Raw genomic sequence first — 20,562 nt, forward strand, 5'->3', positions numbered from 1 at the left:
AATATATAAAAGGGGGAATAGAGTGAAAACCACATGGCAGTAGTTTCAACACTGGCTTTTAAGCATGATTAAGGCACCACTTTTAGAACTTATTATAGCCAAAAGAGATACTGAGGTGAACGAATATTCATCAGATATATCAGTGGGCGCTCAAGCTGCCATAATTTGATAATTTAAAATAAATGCGGGTTCTACTGGCAGTGGATAGCTCAGAAAGCTCCTCTCATACACTCTCTCAAATAACAAATATGAAATCTGTTCCAAAAATAAAAAATAAATAACAAAACCTTCCCAAAGGCATCGGAGAGTGACAAAAAGCAGACAGACTATGGGGTGGAGGTGGGGACAGGAATCGATACTGGGAGGGGAATGGCACTGGGAGAGTTTCCCATTTTATTTGTTTCCATCCTGAGAATGACAATGTGTGCACACGGGGTGATAAAACTACAAGAAAGTCTGGTGTCATGTTGGCTCAAACAGAGGAGAAAGTTCAGGGCAACCACAGTTATAGAAAAACAGGTTAGGAATCCTGGGGAGACCCACAGAGGGAAAGTCCAATAATTAGTGTATAAACTCTTCCCAGATATCGATGACCTCTGAATCACATCTGTGTGTGGTAGACTTTCAGTAACATAGCAAGGCAAAAAGGACAGAATTGAGATCAGGACCACTGCCCAGGAGAAAGAGTGTGCAGTTTAAATTTACCAAAACAATTCGCTAAAACAAATACTTGTACACTGTATAGGGCAATGTAAGAGAATCCAGAGTCTCTATAATATTAAATGCATATATCCAGGATACAGTACAAAACTTACTTAACAAAAGAAGAAATAAAAAATGGGAACCATTTTCTTAGGGGAAAAGACCAGTAAGAAAAATAATGATCTTGAAATGGCCAAGTTGTTGTACCTATCAGACAAAATTTTAAAGCAGATTATTATTGAGCAAATTATTATTATACTCAATAATATAAGGGAAAAAATACTTAGAATGAATAAAAAGATAGAAATAGAAAATTGAGAAAAGGAACATTAAAAATGGAATTTTTAGAACTGGAAAATACAATATTTGAAATTTAAAAAAACTCATTGAATAAGCTTAACAGCAAAATGGAAATGACATAGAAAAAGTTCAATAAATTTGATGACCGAACAGGAGAAAATATTCAATCTGAAGGCAAAGAAAAAATACTGAAAAAAATGAACAGAGCCTCAAAGGCATAACATTTGTTTTATCACATGTGAAATTTGAGTCCAAGGAGAAAGATAGAAGAAAAAAAGCAAGACACAAAAATATGTGAAGAAATAATGTCCCTCAAATTCCCAAATTTTGCAAAGACACAAATTTATAGATTCAAAAAGCTAGAAAGCTCTGAGTAGGATAAATACAAACAAAAGTATTCCTACGCAATGATATGGTTTGGCTGTTTTCCCACCCAAATCTCATCTTGAATTTAGTTCCCATAATACCCACATGTTGCGGGAGGGACTCAGTGGGAAGCAATTGGATCATGGAGGCAGTTTCCCCATGCTGTTCCCATGACACTGAGTTCTCATGAAATCTGATGGTTTTATAAGGGGCTTCCCCCTTTGCTTGGCACTCATTTGCTCTCCTGCCACCCTGTGAAGAGGTGCCTTCTGCCATGATTGTGTTTCCTGAGGCCTCCCCAGCCATGTGGAACTGTGAGGCAATTAAACCTCTTTTCTTTATAAATTACCCAGTCTTGGGTATTTCTTCATAGCAGCATGACAACAGACTAATACAGCACGTTATAATAAAACATCTGAAAACACAAAAAAGACACAAAAGAGTACATGCTGTATGATTTTATATGTGAAATTCAAAAAGAAATGAAACTAATCTATGATGACAGCAGATAAGTTATTGTCCGGGGCCAAGGGTGAGGATAACCTCAAAACGACGAGGAGCCTTTCTGAAGTGCTGGACATATTTCATGTCTTGATGGTAGAAATGTTTATGCAATTGCATATGTTGTCTAGATTCAATGAATCATATACTTACAGTGGGTGCATTATTTTTATATGTTACAACTCAATAATGTTGATTTTTTTTAGAATGAAAGTAGTGTTTGGGAAAGTATCTTCCCAAAGTGCAGTTGTATATCAAGGATTCTAATAGCCAAACTATGTTCTTGCCTTCTTAAGGGACATTCAAAGTAGAATAAGAAAATATACCGATTAGCCATATTGGCTAATAGACTTAGAGTATCAGCAAGTCAAATGAAACGTCCATATGCATAGAGAAACAGTTCAGAGAACCCAAGTTTGGTAGCGTAGCACGTTTTCTGATTTGGTTTATATCAGTTTGTTCAGAAATTTAAATTTTTTGTTATTGCTTTTCAACCATATAAATTTATCATTTGTATTAATGAAACCTTCCTGAAATCATGCAGTATTAAGTATAAGACTTTTTAAAATCCAGTTTCTATGCTAAAATCTTACCAAGGATATGAAATTTCAAGGTTTTCTATGCCAAGCACCTAGGATAATGTTTGCAAATGTTGCAGTGTTTCAGTATCTCGCAAAATTAATATTCTAAGGAGTATGAGTAACACTTTGAATCTAATCTCTGTAAGCATATCTTATTGGCTATTGCTTACCCTTTTGTACTTTTGTTAGGCGGGTCATTTTAAATACGTAATGACAAGTTATGATTTCTATTAATAGATTTAACCCTATAATTACATGGTTTGGAAATGTGTGATTATAATTTTGTGGAAGAAATACCTCAGCAATGCTCAGAAGTTTGAGAAAAGTTAGTGTCAGTCTAAACATCTAGATAAACATTGCAATTAATAAAAAAATAAATAAATAGAAATAATCTTATTTCATGGACATTGTCTAATAAGCTATTGGATATTTTAACTAGATACAGGTATGTCTATGATATAAATAATTAACACATTTTAATTAAGTATAAGAAAATTTTGGCAGGCATGGTGGCTCATACCTGTAATCCTAGCAGTTTGGGAGGCTGAGGCAGGAAGATCAGGCTCAATCTCAGGAGTTTGAGACCAGCCTGGGCAGTAGAGTGAGACTCTGTCTCAAGACAAAAAACAAACAAAAGCTTAGGAAATATTAATAGATCTTCATAAATTAGTTGTGGTATCTCTGAGAACAGGGACCATGCCTGTCTCATCTTTGTATTTACAGTAGTAGTTCAGCTGTCAGTTTTAGCTTAAAATCTAATGAGACCCACAGAAAAGTGTTTATCTGAAACATATTAGCTTTGCTGCTCACACAGAAACAAAACCTTTTCCCATATTTTGTTTCAGTGCTATTCCTTTAATTTTTGTTCTTTAATATTGCTAAAAGAAATGACTATATTTGGAAAGCTCCAACAATTGTTGCAGAACAATTGTTGAAGGCATTGCCCATTTTGTAGTTCAGCGTCTCTTATATAATGTCTGAGAAAACAGATTGCTTTTAGGCTTTAGTAGGAAACTTCCCCTAACTACACTTTCCTTTTATTAAAAAATAAGAAATAGAGAAGCTAGGACTTTTTAAAAAAATTAAGTAGAGACTAGATTTTCCATTTGTCCTATGATGTAAAATTTACATTATAGAAAAACATACATTTCTTCTACCACCCCTATCTTAAGACCCTTCAGTGACATCCCATTACTTTTTTTTTTTTTTTTTTTTTTTTTTTTGAGATAGAATCTCACTCTGTCACCCAGGCTGGAGTGCAATGGTGTAGTCATGGCTCACTGCAGTCTCGACCTCCTTGGCTCAAGCGATCCTCCCGCCTCACGCTCCTGAGTTGCTGGGATTACAGGCATATGCTGCTGCACCTGGCTACAATTACTCTTCTGCTAAAGATAAATCTCCTTAGTATGGCCTCCATGGCATTTCATGGGGTGGCTACTGTCCATCTCTCTTGACACATCTCACTCCTAGAATGTACTGCAGTTCTACATTCTCCTCTACTCTCCTGGTTCCCTTCTGCCCTCTGCCTTCTGCCTTCTCACTATACATGTGTCACTTACCTTATGGTCTTGGTACAATCATCACTTCCTTAGGAAAGCCTTTATAGTCCTCCTGAGTAGATCAGATCTTTGGGTACCTACTCCCACAGAACCAAATACGTATCCTTCAAAGTCCTTATCACACTCTGTAGCTAAATACATGTTGCATAATCATTTAGTTAATGTCAATTTTCCCATTATTGTGTGAACTCTCAATGGGCACACAAGGACTATATCCACCTATGCTCCCCTCAATAAACCTAATACTAAGTACAATACCTAGAAGTCAAACTGTTCAAATCAGTTTTCCTTCCCTTCCCTTCCCTTCCCTTCCCTTCCCTTCCCTTCCCTTCCCTCCCCTCCTCTCTCCACCCCTCTCCTCCCCTTACCCCCCCTTTAGCCCCCTCCCCTCCCCTTACTCCACTCCCCTCCCCTCCTTTTCCTTCCCTTCTCTTTTTTCTTTTTCTTTCTTTCTTTCTTTCTTTCTTTCTTTCTTTCTTTCTTTCTTTCTTTCTTTCTTTCTTTCTTTCTTTCTTTCTCTCTTTCTCTCTTTCTCTCTTTCTCTCTTTCTCTCTTTCTCTCTTTCTTTCTCTTTTCTTTCTTTCTTTCTTTCTTTCTTTCTTTCTTTCTTTCTTTCTTTCTTTCCTTTCTTTCTTTCTTTCTTTCTTTTTCTTTCTCTTCTTTTTCCCTTCCCTTCCCTTCCTTTCCCTCCTTCATTCCTTCCTCCCTCCCTCCCTCCGTCCCTCTCTTCCTCTCTCTCTCTCTTTTTCTTTTGTTGACAGAGTTTCACTCTTGTCACCAAGGCTGGAGTGCAATGGCATGATCTCAGTTCACTACAATCTCTGCCTCCCGGGTTCAAGCAATTCTTCTGCCTCAGCCTCCCAAGTAGCTGGGATTACAGGCATCCACCACCATGCCTGGCTAATTTTTGTATTTTTAGTAGAGACGGGGTTTCACCATGTTGACCAGGATGGTCTGGAACTCCTGACCTCAGGTAATCTACCTACCTACCTCGGCCCCCCAAAGTGCTGGGGTTATAGTTGTGAGCCACTACCTCAAATAAATATTTCTTAAATAATGAATGACTGCAGGGAATGTCTTTATATGGACAATTTTTACACAATTATTCATGTAGGATAAATTCTTAGATGTGGAAGTAAGTCCGCTTTTTACCCAGCACTCAGTATGTGTGAGCTCCTGTATCAGACATTGCAGTGAGTAAAAAAACTTCTCTGACCTCAAGAAGCTTATAGCTTTATGAGAAGAATAAAAGTAAGACTCAAGTGATCATAGTGCCAAGTAGAGTTTGATAAATGCCACAGAGATGGTTCTACATCACTCAATATATTTCCCAATGTTTACTTTAGTGACTGAGTACGTAATATGGTACTGATGTTAAGGACTTTGATTTCAAATATGATATAAATCTTATATGTATATTCAACCTGGAATTGTGTCTTAACTCTTCAGGTTTTTCATAACATCCTTCTGTGGAAAAAAACATATACAAAAGAAGCAAAAAATGACAACAACAGACAGCTTTCCTATTAAAGTTTTGAGTAGAGAAAAGACAAGTGCTTTGAATGAGTAGCCCTTTAACGTGGGCATGACCTACTTCAAATTAGCGACTCACCCAGTCATGCTTCATTGCAATTGCTGCTGTTTGTTTAAGATCCATTGAGCCAGCTTTTATAAATTATCCCTTAATATGTTGTGGACACTTTGGTGTGGGGAGGATGCTCACTTTCCCCAAGAAGCTAATGAAAATTCAGTGTTTGCCTCTTCCCTGTACCTCATTGCAAAAATCAATGCCTGAAATACAATAGCTGCGTAGTGATGATCTGTGATTCTGGTGCCTTCACAAAGCTGAAAATTACAGCTCATAAGGCAATCTTTCTTTCTCTTCTCTGAAAACCATAGATTCACACATCTGCTGCCTTCTCGACCTTGAGCCTTCTATCTTCTTATCAGACAAGAATATTTTCTTCTCTCTTTTGTAGAAGGTGCTGACTCTTCCCGGAAGCTAGGCCCAGAGTGTAGCTGCTCACTGAACACCTGTGGCTAGATTTGAAATCTCTGCAGTCTCCCAGACTAAAGAGCTGTGCAAACTGAAAATTAAAAAGTCACTTTCTGACTTTTCAGCAATAAATTTTATTTGCTGGTGTCAAAATACAACAGCAGCAATATTTACTAGGTCAACAAAACCAAAGGATTTGTTTCTTTTATAGGAGTTTGTGGAGTAAGGATATCTGCGGAGGAAGAATGAGAAGTAAGATTGAGGGAGCAAAAATAGAATATTGACTCCATCTATTTAACTCCTTCTTTTAAAATAGGAGGTTTAAAACCCGAGGTCCAGGTAGGTTTACTGAGGACCTGAGACCAAGGATAGGTCTTAAGGGGTGTTTAGTCCGTATGCGGGGTTATAAGCTTAGGTAAACTTAATGAATACTTTGATTTCATCAGATTTCAAAGGGAAAGTAAGAGGTCATAAAACAAAAAAGGAATTATAAAATAAAGTAGAAATAATGAAATAAATAATAGAACTACCTCATAAAGTTCTGGAAAAAAAATGCTTGTAGTGCATGAAATTACCACTGATATTAGTGATTAGTGTTTATTTTTGTTTTGTATAAGATGATCATAAGGAGGCTGGATATGGTGGCTCACACCTGGAATTCCAGAGCTTTGGGAGGCCAAGCTTGAGGCCTCAAGCTTGGGAGGATTGCTTGAGGCCAGGAGTTTGAGACTAGCCTGGGCAAAAAAGTGAGACCCCCATCTTTATTTAAAAAATCAAAAAATTAGGCATGGTAGCACATGCCTGTGGTCCCAGCTACTTGGGAGGCCGAAGTGGGAGAACCGTTTGAGCATAGGAAGTTGAGGCTACAGTGAGGTGTGATTGTGCCACTGCACTCTAGTCTGAGCAACAGAGCAAGACCTTGTCTCAAAAAAAAAAAAAAAAAGATATCATAAGGACAACTAGTACTAGCCCAGAGAAAGAAAGATTAAGAAGGAAGGCAATATCTGTTCTCTAATATTTTTAGAACCATATTGATTGATGAAAGATTTGAATATTCCCAAGAGGGGAAACTGAGCTAATTAGTAAAATTATATTGAGATAGCCCTACAAAGAACTTCCCGGAACTCATGTCTCAAAAGATGGGATAGACTGTTTCTGTTTAAAATGAGTGTTATTTGTCACTGGAGGTGCAAAAACAGTTATTGAATAATTCAGGAAGGTGGAGAAACTTGTCCAAGCTCATATAGCTCATGAAAATCAGAATTAGGATTGAAACTTCAGTCTGATCTAAAAGCTCTTGCCAAACTTTTGAGAGGTGTGGATTCTCTCTTGACATCACACCATTAAAGGGACATAAACTTGCCTACAGGTGGCACTGTTGAACAATTTGTTAAACAACTTAATTGCTAAATTCCATAAATATGTATATTCTCTTGAATTGATTAAATTTGTCTTAGATTCTTAGAATCTGCTCAGGATAATGTATAATATTCCTTAAATGCAATAACCGAAAGTTGTTCTTATTCCTATCATAGCTGCCGCTTGACTGGCTGATTCAACTCCTGAATTTTAAACATATGAAAGCACAAATGACCCACTGCCAGTGCCCTCATTAGCCAGTGAAGAAATGCTACAGGTTCCCCTTAATAAAGAACACTGTTCCTTCATCACATTCTTCTATTTCTCCCTGTGGTGTTTGAGAAGAGATAGCAGCATATCTAATCAATTGTTGCCTGGATGAAATTACCCTTATGTCTTGGTTTCCTGCTTATCAACAGACTGAAGAGAACTCTTTTGTTGTCATGTAGAAGTGGGTGGATCACTTTCTTCTGTTTCTCAAGAAATCATTCACATTTGGGATGCTAAGCAATTAGAGCATCTAATTCTAATGTATGTAACAAACCTCCTGTTTCACCTCAGCACAGGCTCATTATGTCGTGCAAGACTGCTGCATGTTGAATTTGCACCTTCGGTAATTAGTACAGCTATTCTGCCAGCCCTCCTTCCTGCCTTTGCCAACATTTTCTGTGTTAGCAAACAAGCATCAATCACCAACCCGATGAGCAAAATTAAGGCCGCTCCGTGCAACTCAATTCACAAACTAGACTGAAATTCCAGGTTTAAGAACTCATCTTTGCCAACATTGCAACTACATGTAACAAAAATAGCAAGAGTGAACATAATAATAATGACTTTTACTGAGTGCTTACTGCATGCCAGCACTGTGCTAAATGCATTACGTGGTTTGTTTCACATAATCCTAATAAGAAGCCTAAGGGGGAGTCCTCATATCTGACCACTTTATAAATAAAAAAATGAGCCACAGAGACGATAAATAACATGCTCAAAGCCATAGAGCTGTCAAGCATTGGAGCCAGAATGAGATGACAAGCATCATCTGCCTGTACATGGAATTGTAACCTTTTGAGAAAAAAAAATGCTTGGATTCTCTGACCCAAAGCTGACCAAGTTACCACTGAATCAGACACTCATTACCCAGAAAAGGAGCATGGTCAAATGAGATCTGCATTGGAAGTCAGGAAGGCATGGGAAATTTCCCAGGGTCTTAGAAACTTTTTGTAAGGGGGTTCAGGTGAAGAAAGAGGCATAGTGTAGTTGAAGAAAAGGAATAGAGGTGTTTCATTATATTTTTCATATTGATGTCATTTGAATTTATCTCTACACTGGGATGCATCCCTGCATAGGAGTTCTGAGTGTGAGAGAGTGTGTGTGTGTGTGTTTGTGTGTGTGCATGCATGCATGTACATGTCATGCTATTGTTGCTCTTATTGTCATGGGGAATCTTAAGGAAAGAATGTGAGTAATTGTCTGTCAGTCTTAAACTTTGCCACTGAGCCAGTCTGTGATCTCTGTACCTGACCTGTCCTTTTGTGCCAAATTTGCTTTTTTGAACCATCAGGATTTTTTCATAATGACCTGGTTCTTGGGAAAAAAAAAAAAGATGAAAATAAGAATAGTGATTAGATAAACTTTGCTAAGGTGAATTCTATTAAAAGGACAGACTTTCATTTTGAAATTTTGTTATTTTATTTTTCCTTCTGGCACACAATCCTGACTTTCATACCAACCTACTTGCTGAACATGGCAAGTTTTTAGATTCTCAACCACCATGTTCTACATGCTTATTTATTCAGAAATAGTTTTTCTTGTTATTGAAGCACCCTAATGCCAATGACAACTGTAGCCATTGCTACTTACTAAACAATTGTTAAAATAAGTTACTGAAGTATAATGCCTAGCAAGACAATATTTCCAGTGGTTAAAACTCTATAGTTGGACTCTCTGGATTCAGTGGTGATTTGTGAGATTTTGGTGCACCCTTCACCCAAGCAGTATACACTGAATCTAACTTGTAGTCTTTTATCCCTCAACCCCCTCCCACCCTTTCCCTGGAGTCCCCAAAGTCCATTGTATCATTCTTATGCGTTTACAGGCTCATAGCTTAGCTCCTACTTATGAGTGAGAACGTACGATGTTTGGTTTTTCCATTCCTGAGTTACTTCACTTAGAATAAGTCTTCAGTTCCATCCAGATTGCTGTGAATGCCATTAATCTGTTCTTTTTATATGGCTGAATAGCATTCCATCATACACACACACACACACACACACGCACACACACACATATCACAGTTTCTTTATTCATTCGTTGACTGATGGGCGTTTGGGCTGGTTCCATGTTTTTGCAATTGTTAATTGTGCTGTCATAAACATGCATGTGCAATATCTTTTTTGTATAATAACTTTTTTTCCCTCTGAGTAGATACCCAGTAGTGTGATTGCTGGATCAAATGGTAGTTCTACTTTTAGTTCTTTAAGAAATCTCCATACTATTTTCCATAGTGGTTGTACTAGTTTACATTCCTAACAGCAGTGTAGAAGTCTTCTCTTTTCACCACATTCACCCCAACATCTATTATTTTTTAATTTTTTTGATTATGACCATTCTTGCAGTAGTAAGGTGGTATCACATTGTGGTTTTATTTGCATTTCCCTGATCATTAGTGATGTTGGACCTTTTTTCATATGTTTGTTGGCCATTTGTGTATCTGCTTTTGAGAATTGTCTATTCATGTCCTTAGCCTACTTTTTGATGGGATTGTTTGTTTTTTTCTTGTTCATTTGTTTGAGTTCCTTGTAGAATCTGGATATTAGTCTTTGGTCGAATGTATAAATTGTGAAGATTTTCTCTCATTCTGTGGGTTGTCTGCTTACTTTGCTGACTGTTCCTTTTGCTGTACAGAAGCTTTTTAGTTTAATTAAGTCCCACCTATTTATTTTTTTGTATTTGTTTTTAGGTCATGAAATCTTTGCCTAAGCCAATGTCTAGAAGGGTTTTTCCAATGCTATCTTCTATAAATTTTATAGTTTCACATCTTACATTTAAGCCCTCGATCCATCTTGGGTTGATTTTGGAATATGGTGAGAAATGAGGATCCAGTTTCATTCTACATGTGGCTTGCTGATTATCCTAATACCATTTGTTGAGTAGGGTGTCTTTTCCCCACTTCATGTTTTGGTTTGCTTTGTTGAGGATCAGTTGGCTGTAAGTATTTGGGTTTATTTCTGGATTCTCTATTCTGTTCAATTGGTCTAGGTGCCTATTTTTATACCAGTATCATGCTGTTTTAGTGACTATGGCCTTATAGGATAGTTTGAAGTCAGGTAATGTGATGCCTCCAGATTTGTTCTTTTTGGTGAGTCTTCTTTGGCTATGTGGGCTCTTTTTAGTTCCATATGAATTTTAGGGTTGTTTTTCCTAGATCTGTGATGAATGATAGTGGTATTTTGGTGGGAATCGCATTGAATTTTTAGATTGCTTTTGGCACTATGGTCATTTTCACAATATTGATTCTACCCATCCATGAGCATGGGATGTGTTTCCATTTCTTTGTGTCATCTATGATTTCTTTCAGCAGTGTTTTGTAGTTTTCCTTGTAGAGGTCTTTTACCTCCTTGGTTAGGTATATTCCTAAGTTTTTTGTTTGTTTGTTTTTTGCTTTTTGCAGATATTGTAAAAGGGATTGAGTTCTTGATTTGATTCTCAGCTTGCTTGTTGTTGATGTATAACAGAGTTACTGATTTGTGTACATTAATTTTGTATTCTGAAACCTTGCAGAATTCTTTCATCAGTTCTAGGAGCTTTTTGAAGGAGTCTTTAGGGTTTTCTAGGTGTACAATCGTATCATCAGCAAAAGGTGACAGCTTGACTTCCTCTTTACTGATTTGGATGCCCTTGATTTCTTACTCTTGCCTGATTGCTGTGGCTAGGACTTTCAGTACTGTGTTGAATAGAAGTGATGAGAGTGGGCATCCTTGTCTTGTTCCAGTTCTCAGAGGGAATGCTTTCCACTTTTCTCCATTCAGTATTATATTAGCTATGGGTTTGTCATAGATGGCTTTTATTACATTGAAGTATATCCCTTGTATGCCACTTTTGCTGAGGGTTTTAACCATTAAACAATGTTAGAATTTGTCAAATGCTTCTTCTGCATCTATTGAGATAATCGTGTGATTTTTGTTTTTCATTCTGTTTATGTGATGTATCACATTTATTGACTTGTGTGTGTTAAACCATCCTGTATTCCTGGTGTGAAACCCACTTGATCATGATGCATTATCTTTTTGATATGTTGTTGGATTTGGTTAGCCACTATTTTTTTTACGAATTTTTGCATTTATGTTCATCAGGGATATTGGTCTGTAGTTTTCTTTTTTTCTTATGTCCTTTACTGGTTTTGTTATTAGGGTGATACTGGCTTCATAGAATGGCTGAAAGAGGATTCCCTCTTCCTCTATCTTGTGAAATAGTGTCAATAGGATTGGTACCAATTCTTTTAATGTCTGATAGAATTCAACTGTGAATCCATGTGCTCCTGAACTTTTTTTGTTGTTGGTAATTTTTTTATTACCATTTCAATCTCGCTGCTTGTTGTTGGTCCGTTCAGAGTTTCTAATTCTTCCTGATTTAAGCTAGGAGGATTATATCTTTCCAGGAATTTATCCATCTCCTCTAGGTTTTCTACTTCATGCATGTAAAGGTTTTCATAGTAGCCTTGAATGATCTTTGGTATTTCTGTGGTGTCAGTTGTAATATCTCCCATTTTTTTCTAATAGAGTTTATTTGAGTCTTTTCTCTTCTTGGTTAATCTTACTAATGATGTATCAATTTTATTTATCTTTTCAAAGAACCAGCTTTTTGCTTCATTTATCTTTTATAATTTTTTGTTTCAATTTCATTTAGTTATGCTCTGATCTTGGTTATTTCTTTTTTTCAGTTGGATTTTGGTGTGGTTTGTTCTTGTTTCTCTACTTCCTTGAGGTGTGACCTTAGATTGTCTACCTGTGGTCTTTCAGACTTTTTGATGTAAGCATTTAAGGCTACAGACTTTCCTCTTAGCACTACCTTTGCTGTATCCCAGATGTTTTAATAGGTTGTGTCACTGTTATCATTTAGTACAAAGAATTTTTTAATTTCCATCTTGATTTTACTGTTGACCCAATGATCATTCAGGAGTATGTCATTCAATTTCCATGTATTTTCATGATTTTAATATTCCTTTTGGAGTTAATTTCCAATTTTATTCCACTGTGGTCTGAGAGAGCACTTGATATAATTTCAATTTTATTAAATTTATTGAGACTTGTTTTGTGGCCTATCATATGGCCTATCTTGGAGAAAGTTCCATGCACTGTTAAATAAATGTATATTCTGTGGTGATTGGGTAGAATGTTCTGTAAATATCTGTTAAGTCCTTTGGTACTAGGGTATAGTTTAAGTCCATTGTTTCTTTGTTGACTTTCTGTCTTGATGACCTGTCTAGGCTGTCAGTGTAGTACTGAAGTCCCCCACTATTATTGTGTTGCTATTTATCTCATTTCTTAGGTCTAGTAGTAATTGTTTTGTAAATTTGGGAGCTCCAATGTTAGGTGCATATATATTTAGGACTGTGATATTTTCCTGTTGAACAAGGCCTTTTATCATTATATAATGTCCATCTTTGTCTTTTTAAACTGCTGTTGCTTTAAAGTTTTTATGTCTGGTATAAGAATAGCTACTCCTGCTTGCTTTTGGTGTCCATTTGCATGGAATATCTTTTTCCACTCCTTTACCTTAAGTTTATGTGAGTCCTTATGTGTTAGGTGAGTCTCTTGAAGGCAGCAGACGCTTGGTTGATGAATTTTTATCTATTCTGCAATTCTATATCTTTTAAGTGGAGGATTTAGGCCATTTACATCCAACATTAGTATGAGATGTGATGTACTATTCTATTAATTTGATATTTGTTGCAGGAATACCTTGTTTTTTTTAATTGTATTTTTATTTTATAGGTACTGTGAAATTCATGCTTGAAAGAGGTTCTGTTTTGATGTAGTTCCATAATTTGTTTCAAGATTTAGGGCTGCTTTTAGCAGTTCTTGTAGTGCTGGGTTGGTAGTGGTGAATTCTATCAGCATTTGTTTGTCTGAAAAAGACTGTATCTTTCCTTCATTTATGAAGCTTAGCTGGATACAAAATTCTTGGCTGATAATTGTTTTGTTTAAGGAGGCTGAAGATAGGGCCCCAATCTCTTCTAGCTTGTAGGGTTTCTGTTGAGAAATCTGCTGTTCACCTGATAGATTTTCCTTTATAGGTTACTTGGTGCTTTTGCTTTATAGCTCTTAAGATTCTTTCCTTCATCTTGACTTTAGATGACCTGATGGCTATGTGTCTAGGTGATTATCTTTTTGCAATGAATTTCCTAGGTGTTCTTTAAACTTCTTGTATGTGAATATCTAGGTCTCTAGCAAGACTGGGGAAGTTTTCCTCAATTATTTTCCCAAATATGTTTTCCAAACTTTTAGATTTCTCTTTTTTCTCAGGAACACTGATTATTCTTATGTTTTGTCATTTAACTTAATCCCAAACTTTTCGGATGCTTTGTTTAATTACTTTTTATTCTTTTTTCTTTGTCTTTGTTGGATCGGGTTATTTTGAAACATTGTCTTCGAGCTCTGAAGTTCTTTCTTCTGCTTGTTCAATTCTATTGCTGAGAATTTCCAGTACATTTTGCATTTCTCTAAGTATGTCCTTTATTTCCTGAAGTTGTGATTGTTTTTTATTTATTCTATCTATTGAAGATTTCTCCCTTCCTATCTTGTATCATTTTTTAAAAATTCCTTTAAATTGGACTTCATCTTTCTCTGATGCTTCCTTGATTAGCTTAATAATCAACCTTCTCAATTCTTTTTCTGGCAATTCAGGGATTTCTTCTAGGTTTGGATTCATCACTGGTGAGCTATTGTGATTTTGCAGGGATGTTAAAGAACCTTGTTTTCTTATATTACTATAATTGTTTTTCTGGTTCCTTCTCATTTAGGTAGGCTATGTCAGAGGAAAGATTGGGTGTGAGAGGCTACTGTTCAGATTCTTTTGTCCCATGAGATGCTCCCTTGATGTAGTACTCTCCCTCTTTTCCTAGGGATGTGCTTTCTGAGAGCTGAATTGTAGTGTTTGTTATTTATCTTCTGGATCTAGTCACCCAGCAGTGCTACCAGGCTCTGGGTTGGTACTGGGGGGTGTCTGTACAGAGTCCTGTGATGTGAACTGTCTTCAGGTCTGTAAGCTGTGTATACCAGCACCTGCTCTATTGGAGATGGCAGGATAGTGAAATGAACTCTGTGAGGGTCCATAGTTGTAGTTATTGAATGCACTAGTTTTGTGCTGGTTGGCCTCCTGCCAGCTGGTGGTGCTTTCAAAAGAACATCAGATATGGTAGTATAGGGAATATCAGGTGGTGGGTGGGACCCTATAACTCCCAAAAGAATATACCCTTTGTCTTCAGTTACCAAGGTAGGTAGGGAAGGACCATTAGGTGAGGGCAGGGCTAGGCATGTCTGAGCTCAGACTCTTTTTAGGCAGGTCTTGCTGTGGCTGCTATGGGGCATGGGGGTGTGTAGTTAATGTACCTTATGTATGCAGGCCAATGGAGTTATATAAGTTCCCAGGGGGATTATAACTTCCTCTGGTGTGCCATGCAAGTTGTCAGAAAAGTGGAGGGAATGCCAGCAGTTACAGGCTTCATCCAGTTCCCATGCAACTTAAAAGGCCAGTCTCACTCCCACTGTGCCCCCTTGCCCTAACAGCACCAAGTTTGTTTCCAGGCAGTGGGCCAATAGGGCTGAGAACTTGCCCCAGGCTACCAGCCTCCTGACTGAGAAAGCAAGCTGGGCTTTTGCACCTCCCTGCCTGTGGTACCTGCACACTGGATTCGTGTCCTTCCCTGAGTTCTGGCCAGGAAACTTTGCATTCAGTTGGGATTGTTACAAGTTCAGCTGAAGGTTTCCTTCTCCCTGTGGTCTTTTTCCAGTTACTCTGGTAGCTCTTCCCAAGGGTCCCTGTGAGACACATCAGAAATGGCTTCCCTGTGAACCTAGAGAGTCCACAGGGCTTTTCCCATTGCTTCCTCTATCCCTGTATTTCTCTCAGCAATTTAAATTTTCTCAACTCCAGGTAAGGTCAAATCCTTTTCCTGTTAGCTGGACCTTCCCCTGTTATCCAGTGAGGGTGTGTGTTTGGGGGCAGACAATCCCCCTTTCCCACTTTTAGTTTGGGCACTGAGAGTATTTAGGCTATCTCCTGGGTCCTACAGGAGCAATCCACTTCCTTCAAAGGGTCTGTGGATTCTTTCAACTTTGTTGGTATCTTCATTCAGTAGTTCCTGGAACAAAAGCTCACAATGCAAGTATCCACACACTGCTCTGTCCTCCCAAGTGGGAGCTGGAATTTAGTCCTGCCTTCTATCTGCCATTTTTTTCAAAAGTTGTAATTTATCTAAATCTTGACTTTAATGTCTATAAAATGGGAATGCCACTATCTACCTTATAAGATTATCATGAAGATTAAATTAGATAATTCAAGATCAACTTAGTACAACAGACACAATTCAAAGCATCTGTATAATCTTAAGATAAAAATACTGATGTACTTGGACCCAAATAAGTTAAAAGTTTAAATAGTGTTGATCATAGTTTTTTGCATGCACGTTTTAAAATTAATATGGTATCTATTAATAAAGAAACAACATTTTTCTTGAATTCAATATATTAGGGCCTGTATGACAATACAGCATATGAAATTCCCAGCATGTTCTGGAACCTAAACTCTATGTTGCTGTGCTTTCTAAACTAATTTTAATGCAAAATATTAAGAAAAAAATGTTCATTACATAATTTTTTTAAAAATCATTTAACAAAGTTGAGTGACTTTTCTTGTTGGAATTAGTTTCTAAAATTCAAATGTGCATTGTGAATAGCCAAGATGGGGGTTTGTATATGCAACATTGCACATGTGCTTTTGACCAGGTGGTTATTTTCTCAAAGCAGACATAGAAGCCAGTTTGGGAGTGCAGCTGGATTCCCATGAGTCCTAGTAGGTATGTCAGTTTCCAGCTTTGACTCCTCTTAACCTGGCCTAATTTATAGCACTTACATCGTCGTTCTGGGCTATTTCACAAAACATGCATACATAAAGTAGATAAGATCTTACGTTATTGATTCAGTTCAAAAACTGAATGTTTGAAACTATAATAATTTGATCCTTTATGAGCCAGTAGTAATAGTGTGGGCGAGTGATGGAATTTAAAATAATCCAAAAAAGATTCTTATTTGAAAGTGGTAGTACCAGATCATAGGCCATCAAGCCAGAGGATGTCGTTTCCTGTTCTTTTCTTCCTCCAAATTAAACTCTGTTTTTTCTTTAACTTTTAAGTTCAGGGGTACATGTTCAGGCTTGTTAACATAGATAAAGTTTTTGTCACAGGAGTCCGTGTGAAGACAGTCCATAAACAGGCTTTGTGTGAGCAACAAGGCTGTTTATTTCACTTGGTACAAGTGGGCTGAGTCCGGAAAGAGAGCAAAGGGAGATAGGGGTGGAGCAGTTTGATAGGATTTGTGTATGTAGTGGAAAATTACAGTTAAATGTGGTTATCTCTTGTGGGCAGGGGTGAGGTCACAAGGTGCAGGGTGTGGAGATCATGAGACTCATTGCCCAGGGGGGAATGTAACAAGGTCTATTGATTAGTTGGGGTGGGGCAGGAACAAATCACAATGGTGGAATGTCATCCTTTGTGGTTCTTCAGTTGCTCCAGGATATCTGAATGCATACGTGCAGGTCACAGGGGTTATGACGACTTAGCTTGGGCTCAGAGGCCTGACATTCCTGTCTTCTTATATTAATAAGAAAAACTAAACAAAATAGTGGTGAAGTGTGGGGCAGTGAAAATTTTGGGGAGTGGTATGGAGAGATAATGGGGGATGTTTCTCAGGGCTGCTTCAAGTGGGATTAGGGGCAGCCTGAGAACCTAGAGAGGGAGAGATTGAAGAAAGATTTTGGGGTAAGAGGTCATATTGTGGGGTTGTTAGAAGGAGCATTTGTTGTATAGAATGATTGGTGATGGCCTGGATACGATTTTGAAGGAATTGAGAAGTTAAATGAAAGATACAAAGTTCAAATAAGAGAAGGAGAAAAACACGTATTAAAGGACTAAGAATTGGGAGGACCAAGGATATCCAATTGGAGAGTGCCCAAGGGAGTTCAGTGTAATTATTTGCTTGGTTGGTGAGTTTTTGGACTTTATCCTTGAGTTTTTTATGTTGTCAGATACCAGGCGAGACTGATTTATGTAAATACAATACTCTTCATTGAAAAATATACAGTCTTATTTTTTTTTAGCAGTGAGTAAGTTGAGGCCTCCATGGTTTTGGAGAAAAGAGAAATGCAAAGCCAGCAATTGTTTGTTAAAGAAGGATTAGAAACGGCTAGGAGAGAGTGAGTGAGATTGATAGTGTGGTGGAGATAGCTGGGGAGAGGTAGAGGGTGACATAAGAATGGGAACGAAAATAAGAGTGATTGTAAAAGTAAAGAATAGGACTTCGTCAGGGTGAAAGTATTGGAGGGTGCCCTGCCAGGAAAGATCATCTATCCACTCCAAGAGGGAGTCAGGAGTGGTGGTCTGGGGATAGTACCAGGAGATATCTGCTAAGATGGTTTGGAGAAAAAGTGTAAACCAGCAGTGTAAACAAGGGCAGGGCATTTATGAGTACTTGAGAATGGTAAATAGGAGTATGACTAGGCAGAAGATAGTAGGGATGACAAGTTTTTGGGCCACAGTCCAAGTGAGGTGGGGCTGACTGCGTAAATCCCTGTTGTGAAGAGTAGGGTAAGGAAGAAGAGACCTAATAAAAATGAAAGGATGTATTAGGCTTATAAGGGTTCCTATCATCCTTTAGGAATGTGGGTGAGTTTAAGAGAAGTAGGGGTGAGTACTTGCGACTTCCAGGAGAAAAAGGCGAGATCACCTGGTTGATGGGCACAGCTCTATTATGGAACAGTGAACCTAATGGGGGTGGCAGGAGGGGTACTGCAGATGGATGGCAGTTGGGGTGCTACAGATGACTAGGTAGGGTCCAGTCCATTGAGGCTGTAGAGTCTGAGGGATCAGACTCTTAACAGGAACTGATCATCCAGCTAGGGTATCTTCATATGGCTGAGAACCTGGAGTAGGCAAGAGAAAATTAGCAGCCTGGTGAATTTCCTGTCTAGCCTGCTGGAGGACTGGAAGATAGCCTCCTAGAGGGCTGGTGTCTGGGATAAGGTTGGGGCTGAGCAAGAAAGTGCATCCATATAAAAGTTCAAGTGGACTGTACCCTGTAGCATCTTGAGGACAGGCTCTAATTCTGAGAAGGGCAAGAGATAAAAGTACTGTCCAGTCTTTTTTAAGTTGGAGGCTGAGCTTGGTGAGGTATGTCTTTAAAAGACCATTAGTCTGTTCTACCTTTCCTGAGGATTGAGGATGGTAGGGGGTATGAAGGTTCCACTGAATACCAAGAGCCTGAGAAACTGCTTGAGTGATTTGACTAATAAAGGCTGGTCCGTTATTGGACGGTATAGAGGTGGGAAGGCCAAACCAAGGAATTATGTCTGACAGAAGGGAAGAAATGACCATGGTGGCCTTCTCAGACCCTGTGGGAAAGGCCTCTACCCATTCAGTGAAAGTGTCTATCCAGACCAAGAGGTATTTTATTTTCCTGACTTGAGGCATGTGAGTAAAGTCAATTTGCCAGTCCTGGGCAGGGTAGGGAAGGGAGGGGGCCTGAGAAATCTCTGAGGAGTAGTAGAATAGCAGATGGAACACTGAGAAGTGATTTCCTTGAGGATAGATTTCCACAATGGAAAGCAAATGAGAGGTTCTAAGAGACAGGCTAGTGGCTTGTAACCTACATGGAAGAGGTTATGAAATGATGGCAGAATAGAATGGGCCTGTGAGGCTGGAAGAGATATTTAACTTGGTCCAAGAACCATTTGCCTTGAATGGGAAGGGATTGATAGGTGGAAATTTCAGTGCGAGAGTAAGTAGGAATGACTGATGAGAAGGAGAAAAACTGGCTGTGAGGGACAGAAGTAGGAATGCTGGCTGCTTCTCTCGCTGTCTCATCAGCATAATTGTTGCCTTGAGCAATGGGGTCTGAGGCCCTTTGATGGCCTTTGCAGTGAAGGACTCCAGCTTCCTTTGGAAGTAAAGCCACCTTGAGAAGAGTTTTTATTAAAGATGCATTAATGATGGAGGACTCTTGCATAGTGAGGAAACCTCTTTCTGCCCGTATAACAGCATGGTGGTGCAGGATATGGAAGGCATATTTAGAGTCAGTATAAATATTGACACACAGTCCTTCTGCAAGAGTGAGGGCTCGAGTTAAGGCAATGAATTCAGCTTGTTGAGAGGTAGTGGAGTGGGGCAGAGCAGTAGCCTCAATGATAGATGTGGAAGATACTATGGCAAAGCCTGCCTTTGCTGGTGAGTGGCAATTAGGCCTGGTATGACTGCCATCAATAAATCAGGTGTGATCAGGCTGAGGAACAGGAAAGAAGGAAATATGGGGAAATGGAGTGAATGCCAGGTAGATCAGAGATACAGTCATGGGGGTCAGGTGTGGTATGGGAGGCCAGATTGAAGTCTGGGCCAGGAACAATGGTAACTGTGGGAGACTCAACAAAGAGTGAGTACAGCTGAAGGAGCCAGTGGGAGGGGGGAGAGGATGGGGCGGGGGGGAGGGGGCAGAAACTATATGCATCAGGTGCAAAGAAGAAAATAGATTTTGAAATTTATGAGGACTGTAGAGTGAGGTGAGCATAGTTTGTAATTTTGAGGGCCTCTAAAAGTATTAGAGTGGTGGTAGCTGCCGCACACAGACAAGAAGTCCAGCTTAAAACAAAAAGGTCAAGTTGTTTGGACAAAAAGGCTACATGGCACTGTCCCAGTCTTTCTGTAAGAATTTCAACTGCACAGCCCTGCACTTGGGCTGTGTGTAATGAAAAAGGTTGGGATGAGTCAGGGAGAGCTAGTGTTGTAGCAGTCTCTAGAGCTGTTTTCAAGGAATGGAAAGAGGAGTGGGGAAAGGATTTAGGATCTATGGTGTCAGCTAGGTTTCCTTTTGTGAGTTTATATAATGGTTTTGTTAGGATGGAAAAACCAGGTATCCAAAGGCAAAAGTATCCA

The 20,562-nt window shown here is 38.6% G+C and overlaps 1 protein-coding gene across 2 annotated transcripts in view; it reads right to left on the reverse strand.

Moving 5' to 3' along the window:
* LOC126939425 (40S ribosomal protein S17-like) overlaps positions 1-20,562 on the reverse strand; it is a 670,460-nt gene that overhangs the window by 609,254 nt on the left and 40,644 nt on the right. Inside the window, exon 1 of one of the 2 annotated variants that reach the window (XM_050764791.1) lies at positions 4,378-4,382. The exons of the other annotated variant lie outside the window; for it this stretch is intronic. The gene's annotated coding sequence lies outside the window, so the exon portion shown is untranslated. Of the gene's footprint in view, positions 1-4,377; positions 4,383-20,562 lie in introns of those variants that run through there. 2 annotated transcript variants of the gene reach the window in all.

The sequence above is a fragment of the Macaca thibetana genome, chromosome 16, assembly GCF_024542745.1.
Source record: "Macaca thibetana thibetana isolate TM-01 chromosome 16, ASM2454274v1, whole genome shotgun sequence".
NCBI classification, from domain to species: Eukaryota; Metazoa; Chordata; class Mammalia; order Primates; family Cercopithecidae; genus Macaca; species Macaca thibetana.